Below are 11,445 nucleotides of genomic sequence, written 5' to 3' on the forward strand. Positions count from 1 at the left end.
ATGAGCAAGAATGAGTCGGTGGCTATGGAGACGCCTTGTCCACAGATCCCAGGCACCTGTGGGCTGCATTCCAGGGAGAGCCTCCCAGCAGTTTTCCCCTAGGTTTTGGCCTTAGACAAGATAATCAACTCGGGAGACCTCCAGGCTGCAAGCATTCATTCATGGGTTGGGCTGAGGACGGTGACCTGTCCTATGCTGTCTCCATGTCTTCCCATGGAGACTTGGGCAACTCTAGGTCAGCTAGCGTCCCACCCCTGCCCTCTCAAACCAGCCATGATCTCCAATGTTCCTCTCCCCCACAATACTGTGCCCGAGATTCATGATACAGCAGTTTGTGACCCAAGAGCTCTTGTCTCCCATCCCTCCCTACCTCACCGTGGCATTCTCTTCCTAGAACACCTACTGTGTGCCAGGCACCAGGCTGTAGTTCATAGCTATCAGCCCCGTGGCTTTCAGCCTAATCCTGGTGCCACTCTATGGAGGAGATAGCATTTTCTTGCTGTACTCCCAGGGGCTGTGGCACAGATAAGACAGGCTGCAAGCCTCTGTATAAATCTCCAGGGGGTTAGCCGTCAGTCCTTTATCTCTCCTTCAGGAAGGCTTTGTGGACTGCCAGTGTGAGAGAGTGATGTCATTGCAGAGAAAGCACTGAATTCACAGATTTTTTTTTTAAACATCCTTTTCCTGATTTAACTATTTCGAGTTACCACTATTGTCAACACACTGCCATCTTCTGAGATGTGATGTGCCTCATTACTGTCACTGCCTGGTCCCAGACAATTTTTACAGAAGTTCAGGAGGCTGATATACCTCACTATTGCCCACATTCTATTCACTGGCTCTCCCAAATGGCAAGAAAGTCAGCCACCTAGGGATTACATGAAGGAGCTTGTATTTGAGCCCTAAGTCAGCCTGGCTGATGGTCTAGTCCATCCCGTGCTGTTACAGCCACAAGTCAGGATGTGGAGAGACTGGGGGATGTAATGCTGTCCCCCGTTCTGTAAGCTACAGAGAACGATTGCTTCAAAGGCTCCTGGGGCAACCGGGTAAGCCCAGAGCGGAAAGGGCTGCCATGGCGCATGCTCATAGGGCCCAAGAAACGGAAGTGAGGGGATAGAAGGTAGGCTTTATGTGCCCCTGGGAGATTGCTGCTGTCCATCAGGGCTACACCCCTCCACCCCTGCACAGCTGAATATGATCAAAGAAGCTCCAGCTGCCCCTATCCTACTCTAGAGGGACATTTCAAAGACATCAGTGGGGTCCAAAAGATGCTCATTTTCCTTCCGGCTATGATCTCCAAGTGCCGAGCTTAGGAGTCTCAGTTTCTTAATCCATTTCAGTAGGTGTTCAACTCTGTCCTAGTTAGTTAGTTAGTTTGTTTTTGTCAACTTGACACAAACTGAAGTCATCTGGGAAGAGGAATCTATGGAGAAAACGCCTCCCTCAGATTGGCCTGGAGGCAAGTCTGTTAATAGGGCATTTTCTTGATTAATAATTGATGTGGGAGGGCCCAGCCCACGGTGGGCAGTGCCACCCCTAGGCAAATGGTCCTGGTGACGTAAGGAAGCAGGCTGAGCAAGCCATGAAGCTAGTGAGTCGTGTTCCCCTCACGGCTTTGGCTTCAGTCGCTGCCTCCTGGCCCCCTGCCTTGACTCCCCTCAGTGGACCGGGGCTTAGGATGTGTAAGGCAAATAAATCCTTTTCTCGTCAAGTTGCTTTTTGGTCCTGATGTCACATCAACAGAGAAAACGACGACAAAACCGCTCTGGGGCCTGGCATCTTAGGTTTTAGATAGTTTTCTGTTTCTTGCTTTTTAGCTCTTGGTCGCTGCCGAGGTCCATTTCAGTCCGGATTTGACTCTTCTAACTTTTCGACCCCTGGAACCCAGCTGGGTCGCGACCCCGAGGCCAGCTCCTTTGTACAATGTCCCCTTTGCTTATCATCGCTCTGGTCCCATTCTCTGTATGTATTTTGTAGCCGATCCTGGAGCTACCGAAAACAATCTCCTTCGAGGCCTCTCCCTGGTTTGCTGTTTCATCTCCTCAAAGCTTTGTCCAAATATCACCTTCCCTGACCATCCTCCTTCAAACCACACACCACCACTTCAGCCTGCATCCCACCCGTCCTTCCCTGGTGCCATTTATGCGCGGCCCTAGAGCCAATGTTTGACTTAGGTTCTGTCTCCGCCCATAGAATCTACACCACACAGAAGCAGGGGTTTGTTGGTTTTGCTCCTGGAGAGTGGTGCTACAGATGCTGGGTAAATATTTGTTGAATGGAGCGAACCACGTACTTGCTCTCAAATCCCCTGGCCTAGTAAGATAGTGTCCAGCCTGACCAGAGTCACAGCAACTCAGCCTTGTCATCCCATCTGAGACGGAAAGAAGCTCTTTTGGCAGCGCCCACACTTTCTGCGTGTTAATTTTCACAAAGCAAAAGCCCTGAGCTGCAAAGTAGACAGAAGGTAGTGGATGCATGCTCTGGGAGAAGAGAAAGACGACTGACGATTTGAGATGGGGGAGGGGGAGGGCAAGGGGGGGTGGCGAGCCCAGGAGGAGGAGGACAAAGTCAACTTTGGTTCATTTAATTTGCCCTCGGCCCTGAAGTGAACCATGTGGAGGGGTGAGAAAGAAGTCGTGGCCTATGGTGGCCAATAGAAGATAGAGTTAGAGAAGGGCTGGAGCCAGGAGGAAGGAGAGGAGTTCAGAAGCTCCGCCCAGTTTAGCTTACCTGTGAGAAAAAGCGGAGGTCTGTGTGAGGAGTGTTTACCTGGTGTTTGAGGACTGACTGGAGGAAGGCTCTGGGGCCCCTGGTGGGAGAGATGAGTCTGTGAAGAGACTGCCCTCGAGTGTCTGTCTGCTCAGGGTGGAGACAGGATAATGGGAGGGTAGAGGTGTAGGTTCTGTGTATGTAGACCTCTGTGTGTTTGCCCAGGAGAACAATAGACACCATTCCTGCCCCCATAGCTGTTTGAGAACCTGGCAAAGGGCCCAAGGCACAGTGGAAGCTGGAGAGGGCTGGGTGAGGGAAACAACAAAGGGTCTGGGATTAGATTTGTAGGAGAAAAGGCTGAAAGAATGAATTAGTAACTAACCGTCTCTTCTCAAAGAAGTAGGTTTCTGTCCCAGTAGCCAGGGGTTCCAGGAAAATGCCCTGAAGTTGCATCTAGAGAAATTTTGGTTAGACAAGGAAAAATGATCCTCTTGCCCCTAAAGGTTATTAACCTCTGGAATCTCTCTCAGGGGTCAGAAGGAATGTCTTCAGTAAATAGGACAGATGTCATTTCCTAATGGAGGAAGTTCTGCCTGGAAATGCCCACATACACCCCTTTCCACCCTTTCAACACTTACCAGGGTTCGATGCCAGACCCTACAGGGTGAGTGATTGATACATGACCTCTGCTCAAAGACTCTGTGGTCCTGAAGGGAACTAACATGGATGTGCGCAGTGATGACTCTTGAAGCCAGTGAGACACCGCCTGCCTGCTGTGACGAAGACAGGCAGGGCTCTGTGGAAGGACTCTCTCGTCAACTCCTCAGTACCCTGGTGACTTCTAGAAGACCGTAGGGATCAGAGATCACCTACATCAGGGATGATCTGGTCTCCATCTGCCCAAGGGATTATGAGGGCCTGCCAGGGAGAGTTTTGGGTTAAGGAGCAGTCACTGGCTTTGTGGTCAGAGGCCAAGTGTCTGTGGGTAGAGAGAGGGTAGTCTTTTCTGGGTGGACACGATCAAAGAGTTGTGAGTAAGGGTGAGAACTAGGATCGATCGGCAAGGGCATACAGGTCACATGGCTAGAACCTGAAGTGTGTGTGGAGAGATGACAGAAGCATTCTGTCAGACCCCGGGGCTGTCTCTCTGCTTTACCCCCAATCTTTGGTAGAATATGACGTTTTAGGTGGTTTTCTAGAAGGGAAATGTGGCTCAGTGTGTGATAGAAGCCAGATGGCGGTGCTTGCTATTCACTCTCAGGTTTTGCTTCATGCTATGCTGGGGACTGCACGTTTTGGATTTGTTCTTTCATTATTTCAAAAAGTGACCCTTGAACAGGTGAGGAACCTGCTGGGTCTTTTGGGGTGTGGGGGTGTGGTGCCTGCAATTATCCAGACAGGCAATCTCTGCTTTCTTCCACTTTTCATGTAAGAGTGAGGAGCCAATTTTAAAACAGCATGACTTGTGGTATAATAAGAAGGTCTAGGTCTTAGGGCGATCTCTAGGATGAATGCCATGACCCATCATCATCACCACCATTGTCATCATCACCACCACCACCACCACCACCATCATCATCACCATCACCATTACCATCATCATCATCATCATCATCACCATCACACATCATCATCATCACCATCATCACCATCATCATCACCATCACCATTACCATCATCACCATCACCACCACCATCATCATCACCATCATCACCATCACCATCATCACCATCACCACCACCATCATCATCACCATCATCACCATCACCATCATCACCATCATCACCACCATCATCATTGCCATCATCATCATCATCACTACCACCATCACCACCACCATCATCACCATCACCATCACCATCATCACCATCACCATCATCACCATCACCATCATCACCACCACCATCTCCATCATCATCATCACTACCACCATCACCATCACCATCTTCACCATCATCATCTTCATACTTCTACCATATACTGAGCCATATTTCCCTACTAGAAAAAGTGAATTTTAAAAATTGGATTCTGCCATACACCTTCTAAGGTGTGTGGAAGAGGATGACATCTGGGGATTCAAGGATGACTAGAGGCATAAAAGGAGGCCAGGGATGGTGCAGTTTCCCAGGCAGGATGCGCTAAGTGCCTTTGCGAGATGAGGTTATGCAGAACCGGGTTGTAGATCTTTGAATTTTGGGATGACGCTCAGGAACATGACTGAGAACAGAGGTAAGGATCAGATTGTCAAAGGAGCTTCAAAGAGAAATAAATACCGTGAGAAATTCCCAAAGGGAAATAAAGACAGGGTCTTGTGTGGTTGACCTTGGACTTGTGGCAGCCTTCCTACCTCTGCCTATGGCATGCTGGGATTACAGGGGCTTGCCATGGTGATGATGACTGAATGATTCTAAGCCAGACAACACAGTTGCAGACTGTGTTTTGTTCGAAAGCTCCGTGAGGCTTCCAGGTAAATGGCCTGAAATTGGGTCAGGATTGCCAGTCTTTCAGGCTGAAGTGACAGAAGTCAGGGTTAAGGGGAGGGCACAAAGGACTGAAAGGAGAGCGGGAGTTCCGAATTGTTTGTGACTCTCTTGTTGCTAGCAGAACATGAAGGAGAGAGAAAGGGATTAGGAAAGGTCTAGCTTCAGTAACTCACACGTTAGCTATTGCCAGGATGAGAAATCAACAGAGAGGGCACTCGCCCAAAATACGAATGCTTCCCATTTTGCAGAGGAGGAGACTGAAAACTGTACAGTAACAGTAACCTAGCCCAGCCAGAATAACGGAGCGACTGAAATCTAATCTCTAGATGGCATGAGTCTGAACTACCACTCATCCTATTTTGGGGTTCCCCTGTGAAGTGACTGGCCCCGAGGAAGGGGTTCAGCCTGCAGCTGACTTGGGCTGCGGTTTTCCTGTGAGTGGAGGCCAGGGCCGCTGTGGAGGAAGGGAGAGGTCAGGCTTGGCAAGAGGTACAGGAAATTCATCTCTGTAGCAGAACTCTAGTTAAATGGAGATCTGGCTGCTCTGGATGGGAGCTGACAGAGAGCCTGAGGCACTGCCCCTGGATCCTGCTTCTGCAGGTTTCTGTGCTCAAAGCAGCCTGACCTTCTCAGACCTCTCTCAGATAGCCCCATTTTTACCTCCAGCAACAGAAGCTACTATGACCACCAAGGCAATACCCGAGAGATGTGCTTTCAAGACACTTGGACATTTATTGATCCCGGAGAGGCTTGTAACCTCCTGGTAAGGCTTTAGTATGTCATATCCTTTGGAGAGAACAGAAAGACCGAACCATAGGGCATACGTGTGATTTGCCTGGAGTCCTCGGGTTCCTGGGAACAGAAAACATGCATGACATATTTCCCGTTGGCTCTGGCTCTCAGAACCAAACGTGGTACAGCCAGGAGCTCAGAACTCAGGAGTTTGAACTGGCTCTGCATGAACTAAAACCCAGGTTTCTAGACTCGGGTCACCAATCAGTCAATATTGAAAGTCAGGTGCCCTTGGGCATGGGGCTGGCTTTAGACCTCAGGGAGCACAGGATGGTAAATTCTCCTAACCTGACCACCAGAAGTTCCAACGTGCTAAACACGGCTGTTCTCTAAGTGATATCCTTCAGCATGGGACTCCAGCATGAGAGTGAGAAATGCAGATTCCAGGAGACTTAATAGATCTGTAGACACAGATCCTGGCCGGGATTGCACCTCAAGCTGACTCTTCCTTAATCTTTAGGCAGTATGTCCCAGAAGACTGGAAAAACGTTTCTTTAGCAAGAAAACTGAGGTCTTGGAAGGGCCCTGGCCTGAGCCAGGAACAGTTGTCCCTACCCCCTCAACCCTAGCTCTGTTTGGTGACTGTGGTGGGGTTGCCAGGGGAACCGGGCTGTGCAACTTCCTGGCTTTGGCGTTTTTCCCCCTCGTTGGCCTTATCTCGGCATCCGCCACCCAGTCCAGGGCTGCGTGCTGGTCACGTAGAGGGGAAGCTGGTGCCAGGCGTGTCGAGGACACCAAGGGAACACTGCCCAAGTATTGGAAGGGCCAGAGGGTGGTGCTGCGAAATTCAAGAAGTCCAGGAGAGTGGGCAGGGCCATGAGTTCGTTAATGTCTTTCTCTATGGCTTGGGAGGTACCTGCCAAATGAGGATGTTGGAGAATTATGGCTAACTAGGGGCTCTCTCTGCCTTATCGCTCAGTTCTTTTCACAGCCGGATCCCGGCATCACCTGAACGAATGTTCTTCTCCAGACCTACTCTCCAGCCCCAGGATCCCCCAGTGGTCCCTACCCCAACACCAACAACCCTGCTTCCAAAGTTCTATGCATGTCTGCTCTTTCTGCTCGGGTCAAGATTACTTTCTGTGTTTTGGGCTCTCCCTGCTGCAGCTCAGTCTCGTGGGCAGTCATTAAGAGCAGGAAAGGGGAATGGGGTTTTGAAGACAGATGGAATGCTGCTAGCAGTGTAAGTAAAGTAATTCGTGCATTTAAGTATTTATTTATGTTTTGGGCCTTTGATTTGAGAAGAATTTAGGGTGGTTTGGAGAATTTAAGTGTTCCAGGAAAGGCAGCGGGGTGATGCAACTCTCAAGCTTCATGCAATTTAGAAACAAAAGAAAAAGACCCATTCCTGAGTCCTGATGTTTGCACTACACTAAGGACAAGACCCCTGCATGGCTGAGGGGAAGAAAACACAGCAAACTGATTCTCAGGTGAGGTCTTATCTTCATTCCCTTCCGTCCCCCAGGGATGGGGGCTATTATCCCCTCCCAGGAGGAAACCAGGCTCAGGCCAGGGTCAAGCCTTGGGAGACTTATAAATCATAGCTGTCCTTTTCCGTTCTGTTCCTCCAGGGAACACAGCATGGGAGAGCTTCCTCCCAGCCCTCCAAGATGGGATTTTGGCTAGGAACCAGACGCAGCAGAAGCAGCTTTACTGAGGATCAAAATGGATACCCCGAAAATGGAAGCAGAGGCTATGGAAGGCTGAGGAGAAGGAGGTGACTCCTTGCCTCAGGAACTCTGAGGACGAGTATAGAGGTTCAGAGAGATCCTGAGGAAGAAGCGTTGCCACATTGGAGCAACACAAATTCCTCCACAGGAATGTAGATCTCATCCCGTTCTCTGTCCAGGCCCAGCCACGTCATCCTGCTTCTTTCCTCACCTACCCACGGAATGTGTCTTTCCCCCTAGTGCTGGGTGGCTGGGTTCCTCCATGCACTTCAGAGGGGCGGGGGAAGGGGAGGACAGGGAGTGGTAGAGAACTAGTGTCCCTCTGCATTGCTCTTAGGAGACATGCTTAAGTGAGAAGCCAGACTTTATTTTAACAGCTCTGCTGAACCATGTCTCCCAGGCTCCTCCTGCCAAGTAGGCTTCTTCATCATAGAGTCAAGCTTCCTATGTCTCCTGCCTCAGCTACTGTGACGGCATCTCTAGGGCCAGCAGGGCGATTGGGATGAAAAGGCCGTTTCAGGGTCAAGTCCAAACCAGAATGGACAGGGTGGGCTACTGATGTTTGGCCCCCTCTACTCCTCTCCTGGATCCTGACCCTTGGGTAGCAATCTAGGCCTTATTCTGGGCATTTCTGGGAGCGATGCCATGGTAGGACGGCTAGAGGTAACTGCTTGAAGTTTGGGTAGGGATATTGCTGTACTTTTGAGCCATATTTTGCTGAGAAAGCTCTGTATCAGTGCTGGGACCTGGTTATGGGAGGCCTGAATCTTATGTAGTTTTGGAAGCTCCACTTGAGAAAGGCAATATGAAATTATTAATGCAAAATTAAATACAGAGACAAACACTTGGAATAATAAAGCCAGAATAATTACAAGCTGTAAGCACTCTTATATGTCACCAAGATTGCCACCCCAGGAGGAATAATATGCTTTGTGAATGGCGGTAATTCCACCCCCGCCTCTCAGTCTCTTTGAATAATAATGATTTTATAACTTGTATAACAACCCAGTCTTTCCCGGGATGTGGACTGAACGACACTCTTGTTATTATTGATAGATTAGGATGTTTCTCTTCTCAGCTGCTGTGGGGAGAAAAATCACGTCAGTTTTTATTGTTCTTGTCAAATTTGGGGGAAATTGTATTTCATTTCTTTCTTATAGGAGCTGTAGGATTTCGGAGCATCGTTCAGTAATTAATCTTATGTGTCTTTTGAATTGAGGGCACTCAGTAATTAGCTTGTCGCTGGTCCAGCTCTTGCCCGGCTAGTATGGGTTTCATGGATTCTCTATCAAGGCCAACGCTTTCTGTTAAATCAACAAGGACTTCAGTGGTCTTCTCCCAGATGTTCGCGTCACTCCCTTCTTGTTAAGTGGATCACTGTGCAACAGAAACTCCATCTTACTCCTTCAGATCTCATCTGCTCCTCTTCCGGAATTGCCTTTCTCTGTGGTATAATTTAAAAATTGATTTAATTTGCCTCTCAATTTCAGAGTAATTCCCACCGAGTTCGTGGCACGCTTTTGCTGTTTCCACTCCATGAGCTATCCGTCTTAAGCTCATCTAAGGCGCGTTAATACATACACACGTTAAAGACGTCAGAAGAAGAATGTCCATCCGTGTCCGAATCAGAAATCTTTTAAATTCATCCTCTGATTTAGCTCCGTGGTAGAGTCAGTGCCTAAGGCCCCGAATTCGACCCTCGGTTTAAGGAGATTGCAAAAGTGCTTGCTGCAAAAGCGTGACTGACCCGAGCCTGATGCCTGGATGTGGTAGCCCACATCTGTATTTACCTGGTAGCTTGCATCTGTCTGCATGGCACTCTTATGTGGGGATGGAAGGTAGAGACAGGAGAATCATGCTACCCCACCTCATCCCTGCCTGTGTGTGTGTGTGTGTGTGTGTGTGTGTGTGTGCGCGCGCGCGTGTGTGCATGTGAGTGCGAGCGAATGCCACAGATATATAAATAAATAAAAATAAAATAGAATAACCTCATCAACTCCCTCCCCTCAGGGTACAGAGACCTATGCAGAAAATGAGGTAAAATATTGCAAGAGCCAATGGATGGAAGACGCCAAAGAAACAAGTGTCTTCCAGACGCGACAGGGCTGATGCACTTGTGAGCTCACACCAGGGAAACAGTATCTTCCAGACACAATAGGGTGGACACACATTCAAACTCATGAAGATGTGGCAGTAAACACAGGGCCTGTACAGGTCCAAGCCAAATGGGGGGAGTGAACATGAACCCCTATCCCTAACTGAGAAGCTCTCTCCAGCTGGCAATGTCTCACAAAGGAAAAGCTGGTCTCTCTAATGGAGTCTCGCTGGGTGTACAGATCACAGGTAAGGGCAGGTCCCATTCCCAGCAGGAGATGCCCAATACAAGATGAACTCAATGCTATTTTTGTATTATATTGCTTTGCGTGGACTTTTTTGGTCTTTTGCTTGTATATTATGTTTTCTGAATTTTGTGTTTTTATGAGCTTACATTTTGGTGTGTATCTCTCTGAAGATGTTTATCATGCATTTTCTTTCTCCCTTTAAAATGTTTCCCTGTTTGCTTTCTAAAGGGAGAGAGGAGGAAGGTCTGAAGTTGGAAGGGTGGGGAAGTGGGGATAATCTGGATGGAGATGAGGGAGGGGAAATAAAAACATAAATAAAAACATAAATAACATAAATAAAACAAAACGGATTTAAAGCAGCGTATTCAATTGTTTCATCATTTTAAATACTTTTTTATTTCATTTTTTCAAATCTTTGGAAATACATTACAGGGTATGGAGAGATGGATCTGTGGTTAAAAGCACTGACTGCTCTTCCAGAGGACCAAGGTTCAGCACCCACATGGCAGATCATAACCATCTGGGATTCCAGTTTCAGGTGATCCAATGCCACCTTCTGGCCACCAGTGGTACTGCAGACACATGGTGTACAAACATTCAGTCTTCATACTCATCCACATAAAAATTGTAAGAAAAGCGTTCAAAAATGTTAAAATATTCTTGTTATGCTTCACAGTGTATTTGTAGCCCACTGTCCTGATGTACTTGTCAAATGTCTGCCTCTTCCTCCCCAGAACTTGTGAATACTTTCCTTACATGGCAAGAGAGGTTTTAGAGAAATGATTAACTTAGGGAGCCTGAGGTGGGAGATGATTGTGACTGTTCAGGTGGAGTTGATGGGCTTTGGGGACAGGGGAAGGGGTCGTGAGCCAAGGAAAAGGGGCAGCCTTCAAAGCAACAGAAAGCTCTAGGGAGAATGCAGCCTTGTCGATGCTTCAATGTTAGCTCAGTGAAACGCATCAAACTCTAAATAAAATTTGAATAAATTTGTTTTTATTTAAGCTACTACATCCATGGTGGTTTGTCATAGCAGCACTGGAAAGCTAATGCACAGGACTTAAATAGTTTTAAAATGAGAAGACTGCCTCATCATGTTTGGGAAAATTCGGGTGACATAGAGATTCAAAGAGAAAGCAAAGGAGGAATACAAGTGGTCAACCGGTTTGGGTGCCCAGTTGTTCTCTGATAGGAGGTCTGACATGTAGAAAAACTATGTGTGTTGAATTGCTGTGTCTCTGGACACAGAAAACTTCAGGCTTTACTAAGCATTAATATAAATGGAATCCCCACTTAATATTTTGTTTTCTATTCTTATTTGTATGTGTATGTATGATGTGCATGCATGGTGTTTATGTGTGCCTACATATGTGTTCACTGCATGAGTGTGAATGCATGCATGTATATGTGTTCACTTCATGGTGTGCATGCATGTGTGTATATGTGTG

General features: G+C 47.9%; 1 long non-coding RNA gene across 1 annotated transcript; it reads right to left on the bottom strand.

The window, feature by feature from the left end:
* Positions 1–5,908: 5,908 nt before the first annotated feature.
* Positions 5,909–6,556, bottom strand: LOC134481593 (uncharacterized). The gene is made up of 2 exons (XR_010057291.1): positions 6,277–6,556; positions 5,909–6,048 (listed from the first exon to the last, which is right to left on the bottom strand). It is a non-coding gene; the product is annotated as an uncharacterized LOC134481593 (long non-coding RNA).
* Positions 6,557–11,445: the final 4,889 nt, after the last annotated feature.

Source organism: Rattus norvegicus, chromosome 13, assembly GCF_036323735.1.
Source record: "Rattus norvegicus strain BN/NHsdMcwi chromosome 13, GRCr8, whole genome shotgun sequence".
Lineage (NCBI taxonomy): Eukaryota > Metazoa > Chordata > Mammalia > Rodentia > Muridae > Rattus > Rattus norvegicus.